This window comes from Haliotis asinina, chromosome 12 (genome assembly GCF_037392515.1).
Source record: "Haliotis asinina isolate JCU_RB_2024 chromosome 12, JCU_Hal_asi_v2, whole genome shotgun sequence".
Classification (NCBI taxonomy): domain Eukaryota; kingdom Metazoa; phylum Mollusca; class Gastropoda; order Lepetellida; family Haliotidae; genus Haliotis; species Haliotis asinina.
The window spans coordinates 10,770,271-10,779,334 of record NC_090291.1 but is presented as its reverse complement, the minus strand read 5'-3'; the positions used below and the strand labels follow the sequence as shown (position 1 = coordinate 10,779,334).

The 9,064-nt window shown below is 39.4% G+C and overlaps 1 long non-coding RNA gene across 1 annotated transcript; it reads left to right on the top strand.

Moving 5' to 3' along the window:
* Nucleotides 1-222: 222 nt before the first annotated feature.
* On the top strand, nt 223-3,581 carry LOC137258384 (uncharacterized). The gene is made up of 4 exons (XR_010954629.1): nt 223-1,426; nt 2,352-2,438; nt 3,039-3,101; nt 3,496-3,581. It is a non-coding gene; the product is annotated as an uncharacterized lncRNA (long non-coding RNA).
* Nucleotides 3,582-9,064: the final 5,483 nt, after the last annotated feature.

Genomic DNA, 9,064 nt, shown 5'->3' with positions numbered 1-9,064 from the left:
TACGTAGATGTATCACCAGAGAAAGATTATTCATTATTTTTAAAAATTACATTTTGTGAAATTTCTATTTTGACTAGTTTTTTTAATACTTTAAGCATTTTCGTGTTATATCGATTAGTTTTTAACTACTTCAACATCCAATTAAATAATGGACGGTTCGAGTATTTTCACGCCTTGGTTAGAAATTAATGAAAGCAACGAGAAAATCTTCGAAATAACCAAGTGTTTAAGGAAAACTGAAACTGAACTCTCCGGAGAAACAGTGACAGTTGGATCATTACCAACTTTGGCCCCAATAAGATCATTACCGATCACCAAACTGACAATTTGTACCCAGAACTAGGAGAGATTCAAGAATACCAACTTTCACCTCACCTGAAATCAGATCTGAAGTAAAAAAATTGAATATTCTAGCACTCGAGCAGCTTAGACCTTTCTCGCAGACTCCCGAAAGTAAACACAAGTGAAGGGCAGCACCTCTAGCGCACTACCTTAAAGGCCTGCCGCTAAATACTAATACTACAATGGGCATTTATTAAACGGAATATGACCCATAATAACTATAACTCAAAACTCTAAACATTGTAACCCTATAATAATTATCACTTAATCAATATTACAATTTACAGAAAATACACTCTCGTAACAAGATACGTAGATGGATTAGTCAGCTTTCATTTCATTGACATCTTCACTGATCTTTGACAAGGAATGGGTGCTGGCGTTAAATATATGTTTCATTCTTGTTTTCATATATGTGGTGTCATGTTGTTCAGTGATCAGAATTAACAATGTGATGATAATGTGGCCATTTATATAACACCAAACTCCACACAGGTATGTTTCATAGCGCTAACACACCACTGCACTTTATTACCCCGGATAGAAGCTTTTAGTCACATGATTTATTCCATCGGGTACCCATTTTCTGCTGGGTGATTAGAAGCAATTTTGAACAAACTCACTTGAGACCACATGTCTCCTGTGCTTCTTTGGACTGAAATCCTAGAAACTCTCACTTGGCCAAACAATGTCATTGATGAAAGGATTCTCCGCGTTCAATATTGCTTGATTTTCCCTCATTGTGCATAGGACCACACACCACCATACATGTACTTGTCACAACTTTTCCGCTGGCTGATATCATCACAGGATCTTTGTGTTGTATCATCTGCTGTCAGTCCAGATCATGTGTGAACTACATTGTAACTTTATATTGTTTCAACACATCCGGGCTATCATGTGATTGCGATGTAAACTCTGATAAAACACCCGAGTGGCTATAAGTAGTGGCACAAGGGAGCGTTGTTGTCATCGTCTTCACGCTGCAACAAGATGAAGTACATGCTGATTGTCCTGGGACTGCTGTTCATGGCGGAAGTCGTCCAGTGCTGGGGTGTACATGGCTCAATCACAGTATCTATCGGTAAGGAACTCTCTTTACTCTTGTCAGCGGACTTTGACTGGGAGCTGTTAAAACTGATCTGGCCCATAATCTCATAAGGCGTATTGAGATATACATCTATTTCCATTGATCGACGATGGTTTGAGACGGTTTTTCTGGGTGTTTTTTCAGCTTGTTTTTAAACGTCTCATTGTATGCCCTCAGCACGATCTGTATTGTAACTACGGTGTAAAGATTAGATGCAAGAACACTATCCCGATGAAAGGGTGTTACGTCGCTTCTAACTACAGTGGAGGCTGTCAAAACCAGCATCTGTCCAATCCGGCAGGTTGTCAACACCGGCATAAAATCTCAGTCCCATACATGACTTGCACATTCATCATCAGCTCTACAATCCGGCACATTGGCTAAACTAGATTATTTACTCAGTCCCAATGAGTGACGGTTTAGACAGCTTCCATTGTATATATAATCCACTGTATTCCCTTGAAAATATACTAACAATTTTCGAGAAATGGGGATTTCAGGTTCCACGTCTTTGGGAGAATTCAGTATTCGGAGTATTCAGGTTAAAGAAAGGGAACATGATAATCATCTGTACAATAATTGTACAATAATTTTCACAATCATGAGTGTATGAATCACTATCAAATATAGACGATACATGAACACGTCATGTCTCACCATTGTCATTCGTCACAAACACGAGAATATGTTCAATGTTCAGCTACAGACTGGCGGGAATGGTGGCAGGCATCAGTTATCATTCTGTCACCGATTTGTACTTCATAAATATACGTTCATCATCACGTTTATCAGGTGATGTAGTGACGATGGTTTCTTGATTTTGTGCGTACACTTGAGAGGTCCTTGAGCAGCGAAAGATCTTGTGTACACATAGGAAGAATTTTGACAAGCATATGCATTTCAATTTTCCATATGGCAGGCAAGAAGAGAGCTCTTGAGCCTCAGATGGAAAATGAGGTATTAGTTGATGCAAGGGGTGTCCCCGTCTCCGAAGAAGTGAGACAAGGTAGGCACAAACTGGCTATGTTTACTTCTTTCTAATGACATCTGAAATGTTGTTATCCTCAGTATATCAGAGACGTGTACAGTCAAAAAATAAACAATTGAAAACCAGTGTTTGAAACTGGAATGGACCTTAAAAATGTTCAAGTTACATAAAGGCTTGTCAACGGACCCAGTTTCACAGAAGTCATAGAAAAGTATCGTGAAACAAACTCATGCCATCCTGTCAGCATTAAAATACAAAATCAGTGTTGTAATACCAGCCACGTTTCGAGCCAATATAAGTAACAGGATACTTATCCTAATCAACAGTTTCAGTTCTGTATTTATCCATCAGAGGTGAACACAAACTCTATTTCCTTTTTATAACATACACTGTGTTAATATTGTATTTGAAACATCGGTGTTAATCGTGAGGCAAAAGTAGAAATTTCAGCTATGCACTCAAGTTCTTAGTCTTTTTAAAACTAGCAAGCGTTGCATTATTTTGAAATGTTATAGTAAGACAGATGTTACAGAGGCCATGTGTGTGTAGCAAATAAAAAAGATGAGAGGAAGCAGAGGTACGCACCTGACATATATACTCATTTTGTTTTACTTCCAGAGATAACACAAGATCTGCAAGGGAAAATCAAGAATGTTATCGAGAAAGAGAGACAGAAATTCGGTATCTAGACTTTCCCGGCATAGTCATAATGTTTCAACTCGAAAGAAGAGCATTAATGTCCCGATACAGATCAAGGGCATCTCGGTAGTCCAGTGGTTAAAGCTTTCGTCAGGCCGAAGACACGGGTTCGATTTCCCCCTTGGGTACAATGTGTGGAGTCCATTTCTGGTGTCCCCCGACCTGATATTGCTTGATTGTTGCTAAAAGCAGCGTAAAAGTATTGTCGTCTTAAGGAATATTCACCGTTATCTGTTTTCACATAAACATTCTTACATATTCTATCTGGTTTTCAAGTGAAGTAGTAAAGTCTCAGCAGTAAATATGTTTAAGCTACAGAATATGCATTAAGGCTGCACTGATTTGTCAACTGATTATCATGGGGCTTTGTTTCCAGGTTTTTGAAACGGCAGTCACAGTTCCTCTAAGACATCCTGTCAAATGGATTAACTGAAGCAATAAAAATCTGCAGATTTAATAATACACTAAGAATTTGTTATCACTGTTTAAGGACATATCTCCATTCAGTCTGTAGGATGGAGTAGCCTAAGTTTCGAGCTTCCGCTTGTCATGCTAGATATCCCCACATTTATACGATGTGTTAAGCTCATTTTTGGTGTCCATGCCAAAAAAAAAATAGCAAAAGGCAACATAAAAGCATACTCACTCACTCACTTAATCACTCACTCACTCACTCACTCAAGTAGGATGCAACTTAACGTAATGGCGGTCAAGAGTTAATAAATTCGTACCCTGTCGGCGTCGATCGTTGCTACACTGTCAGTCACTGGTCTGTCCTGGCCAAATTCTGTACTTAACAGGAATAGAACTGGAACAATACGTTGGCATTGAGGCGTTAAACAAGGAACAACTGTAAGTTCTTGCGAATTATAAGAAAGATACGGTGATATTGTGTCGCTTCGTGCTTACATGTCCGACGCTTGCAACAACAACGGCGTTGAAGCCGAAACCTTGACCTTCCTCTCGATGAAGTATTTCGATCGATGTGTAATTTTGATACGGAATGAATGAATGTCTTATAAGTAGTCTATTTTCTGAAACAATATGGGCCAAAATGACTTTAAACAACAAACAAACAAAATTACATCGTTTAAGATTTCTCTTGGAGTCATAATATATTCACAGGTTATGATAGTCGGGGCTTTCCCTTCCTCGTGATCACGATAGTTTTGTACAGCGGATAGTTTAGTATTGCTTGACAGTGTGAAAAATAGACAATTGCCACCCCTGTTTTAAACTAGCGTGGCATTTCTTCAAAACCTGTTTTTCGAAGATTCCCTCGAATGAAGTGGAATCATTATTTAGATATGTTAAAAAATTCCCACGATTTTTAAATTGTTTTGATTCATTTCAGAACTTGTACATTGTAGATTGGGTGAAAATTGACATTACAGCAACTGCAGTACAATACATGACAGGTGACACACTTTGCCATGACAGTGATCTACTAGTTTCATTAATTTTTTGGGGGGTTGGGGGGTGGGGGGTGGGGTGGAGGGGCGGGGTGGGGGTAGGATGGGGGGTGGTATGTATTATTTATGAATAAACCTGAACTGGAAATGCAATACCTTTATATCACGAGTACATTTTCTATAGTTAGGGAAAATATTACTCCATGGTAATGAGATAAAAATCAAACTTTCCCACACCACGGGTGAAGCATAAGGTTTTGTAAGTTTGTTATGAAACATTGTACATCCTTTGAGTTACAAATTTACGGTTACCGACGATATCTCTCAAGGACACTGGAACATTTTTTTCACCCTGGTGTTATCGAAAATTGTACTGGATATTTCTTCTTGAAATCATCAAACGATAAGAAACCATTAGAGTAAAAGAGGTCCTTTATGTCTGTGATTCCGTTCTCAACCCAATCTTTTATGAACAGAGGTGGGTCCGGAAGCTGACGCTTGAACCAAAGCGGTTCAGGATGTATTTTGGAAATATCATTCTGATCGGTTATAACAAAACACTTGACGATTGGGATTTCCAATTCAGTTTTAAAGATTTTAGATGGGTTGGAATATTAGTTCTGAAGTTTTTTGGTCATTCATAAGGTCCTGCGAAGGGTCAGTGAGTGAGTGAGTTGAGTTTTACTCCGAACTCAACAATATGCCAGCAATATGCCGGCGGTCTGTAAATAATTGAGTCTGGACCAGACAATCCTGTGATCAACAACATGAGCAACGATCTGCGCAAGTAGGAACCGATGACATGTGTCAATCAAGTCAGCGAGCCTGACCACCCGATGCTGTTAGTCGCCTCTAACGACAAACACAGTCGCCTCCAGTGGCAAGCCTATTCTACCCCGGGACCTTCACGGGCCACTCTCTCAAGAATGCTACAAGCACTGTAATGTGATTTCAGCGTCCATTTTTATAAAGGTTTCAAAAAGTCTCTGCCAGTCGCTGAAACAGCATCACTAATTGATATACTTCAGCGTCCAAATTAAATTAACGAAGACGGTAATATCTATATGCGTATATGTGTCCTTTATGCAAGTGCAAAATACAACATTTGATCAAGATGTAGAATTCGGCATCCTGTGCCAGCCAAATAGCTGCATTAAATGCAAATGGATGTACCAACGAAACAACAAGGTTGCAAAAACCTTGAAGTTAGCTGCGGAGGTAGTATTTGATATAGTTTCAAATGTACATACCTATGTGAGACGTTTACAAGTCACTAGGTTGTGTTGTTGACTGTGCAGATATATCCTTTCTGTGGTCTGTACAACATGCCCAGACAATCCTGTGACTAACAACATGAACATCTATCTGCACAATTGGGAACTGATGACATGTGTCAACCAAGTCAGCGAGCCTGACCACCCGATCTTGTCAGTCGCCTCTTACGACAAGCATAGTCGCCGTTTATGGCAACCTCCCATCATGACACCCACCCACCCCACCCACCCCCGCGCGTCATATTGCGAAAAACGACGTAAAACGTAACTCACTCTCTCTTGACGATGTTGTTCATTCGTCACCATTCGCCTCTTATACGGCTTGTTGCGGAATAACATGAGTTGGTCACTAATGAGTCTGTGAGATTTTACGCCTGCTGTTTGACATGCATATTTCGTAAACGGTTTAACATTCTATTTGGTTTTCCAAGTTTACTTCATGTTTGTACCCATTTTGATAAATATTGGGTGATAAATATTTGAAATTAATCATATATAGCTTCAAATTTCAAAACAACCCGTTTAAATAAGAAGTCAACTTAAATCTTTAACATTATGCCTACATCGAGTAAGTGAGTGGGTGCGGTTTCAGTCCGCTGGTAGGAATATTCGGGCAATGTCATTCCGAAAATATCAGAAAGAGGATTCACACATTGTATCCATGTGGGGAATCGAACCCGCATCTTCGGCGCGACGAGGGAACTCTTTAACCATTTGACCAGCGTCATCAGAATCCATCTACGTAAGTGGGATACGATGACGTGTAAACGAAGTCAGTGAGTTTGACCTCGCGATTCCTTTTCGACGAGCGTGGGTTACTGAAAAGCAATCCTAATCGGGATCTTCATGGTTAGATAAACTATCAACAGTTGTGACAACGTTTGTATTGAATGTCCCCTGCTTTTTGATAAGAGTTTAGTGTACTAGTCATAAAAAGACAACCCCAGATATACAGTGGAGAATCCAGTGATCAAGATCATGAGCATGACACAGATATGTGCTGTCTCGATCTCTTTATATTTTCCAATACTGAATATATCTTAGAAAAGAAGTAAACAGTCTTACCTGCCAGGTAGATGACGTTTACCTGTCAGTATCCCACCCCTGGGATGGCGTGCCTTTACCTGAACTACGGTATACCCCCGTACTTCGGTCTTGACGATAGGGGATAAGCGAGAGGTACAGTGTCAGTACCCGGAAGCCCTTGAAATCTTACCGTATTTCCTCCAACAACCGCAAGACGATTATCTTCTTTTATTAGGTTTATTAAGACTGTGTTGCTGGTCGACCCACACTATGGTCACTTAATAAGACTTCAGCCGCAAAGCGTCGGCCTTAAGCCAAATGTTGGTGCCTTTAAGATAATTTCTCAGACGATTTGTTGTGACCAAACACCAAGAGTGGGAGCGCACCAGACTCCCGTCTTTGGGCTTTGCTATCGCTTAAAGCTGGGCCCCTACGTCACAGCCAACACCCTTTATATTTTGACCATTGGTCACTAACCTGTAACCCTGACATTTTCCGCCACTGAGTACCTACCTTCCAGACATTGTTTACTATTTCCTACATCACAGGCCTTAATCGTCATTTCACATCTTAATCTTAAATATATTATTAAATCCTGTATCGTATCTCATTACCCCATAATCACCTGTTGTTAATGATATCATTCGTAGATCTAATATTCTAATAATTCCATGCCGATGATAATATTATAACTAGAATATTTCACGTTTCTTGTACAATATGATTTCCTGACTTGAACAATGTCATACTTCCACTTCGGTCGTTGACAGATACACCCTCTTATACTAAGTACATGAAATACAGAGTCGATTATATCCAAATATGTTGTTAGCATATTTGAAAGAATTATCAAGTAAAAAGTGACAGCACCTGGTAACATCGGTACCACTTGTCACAGATACAATTGCTCAAATGAAAGAAATAGTCAAAATAGGTAATAGAAAACAACGCAGGTATTGTTACTGACTTGCAATTTTCCTGCACATTCAATTCTGTTACGAGAGTGTATTTTCTGTAATTTGTATTATTACTGATAGTTATTATTGGATCACAGTGTTTACAGTCTTGAGTTATAGTTATTATGGATCACATTTCGTATCATCGGTAATAGTGTTTTAGTGGCACGCCTTTAAGGTAGAGCTTTAGAGTTGTCTCCCTTTGGTGTGTTTTGAGTGTTGGTAAGCGAAGCTTCGATACTTCGCTGGAATGCTCAAGAATCGGCGACTTTGTATATAGAAGACTGGTTGTTGTGTTGACGAAAAACACACCCACGGACTTATACTCAGAGTAATACTGGAGTGGTGTCGTCATTCGGCCTATCTACATCTGTCTCTTTGTCAAGCCTGAACTACATTCATGATCGCTCGCAGTGAAAGATTTGGTACAACTCTTTCTCATTGAAAACCAAGATTTTGGGGACTTGATGCTATATTTGTGACCCATTTCTTTAGATTTGACTCGGTTGCATTGTACTAGAAATCTCTACTGTGAATCTTTGTATCTTGCTCTTTGGTCAATGCATGATATTGAATATTTGAGACTTGTCTGTGTTATATTTTGCTGGTTCTGGGGGGATTTCTTATACATTTTGTCACGGCAAATTATTAACCGTAACAGCTGGGTAAACTTGATCAAACAACATTTGAGTATGATTTACATCGAAGTTAGATGAATGAGCATGCTTTCGTGGCTTTACATTAGATCTTACTCGTCCCGAACCCCTCCCTTGGACGGAAGTGGTGCACATTTTAAATAACGTGTTTAGTCCTTCCACTCCTTCACTAAATACTGACCAGTTACGATGAATATCATTTTTCATCCATTTTCCCGTATTCTCTAATCTGGTGGTACCTGTAAACATCAAGTCAGACTGGTCTCGAGGAACCCTGTCTGTCGTACCACAATTGCTGAAATCGATGCTCATGCTGTTGATGACTTGACTGTCTGGTTCATTGTTCGAATTTTTTTAAACCGCGGTCATATAACTGAAATATTGCCTAGCGCGGCGGTAAACAACAAACAAGCAGACGGACATTATGGTTGATGATCGGAATTGGTTATTCTCTGAAGCTACTGTAAAATATTTTCTTGAACATTATCAATGTATCTGCTAGTAGATCGAAGTTCCCGTGTTTCGCTATAGCCTCAGTAGCATTTATCAAACATTATTAGTCAAAAGAAATGTTTAGGATTGAAGCCCAGACAACGTTGCTAAACGAACATATTTCTTAAA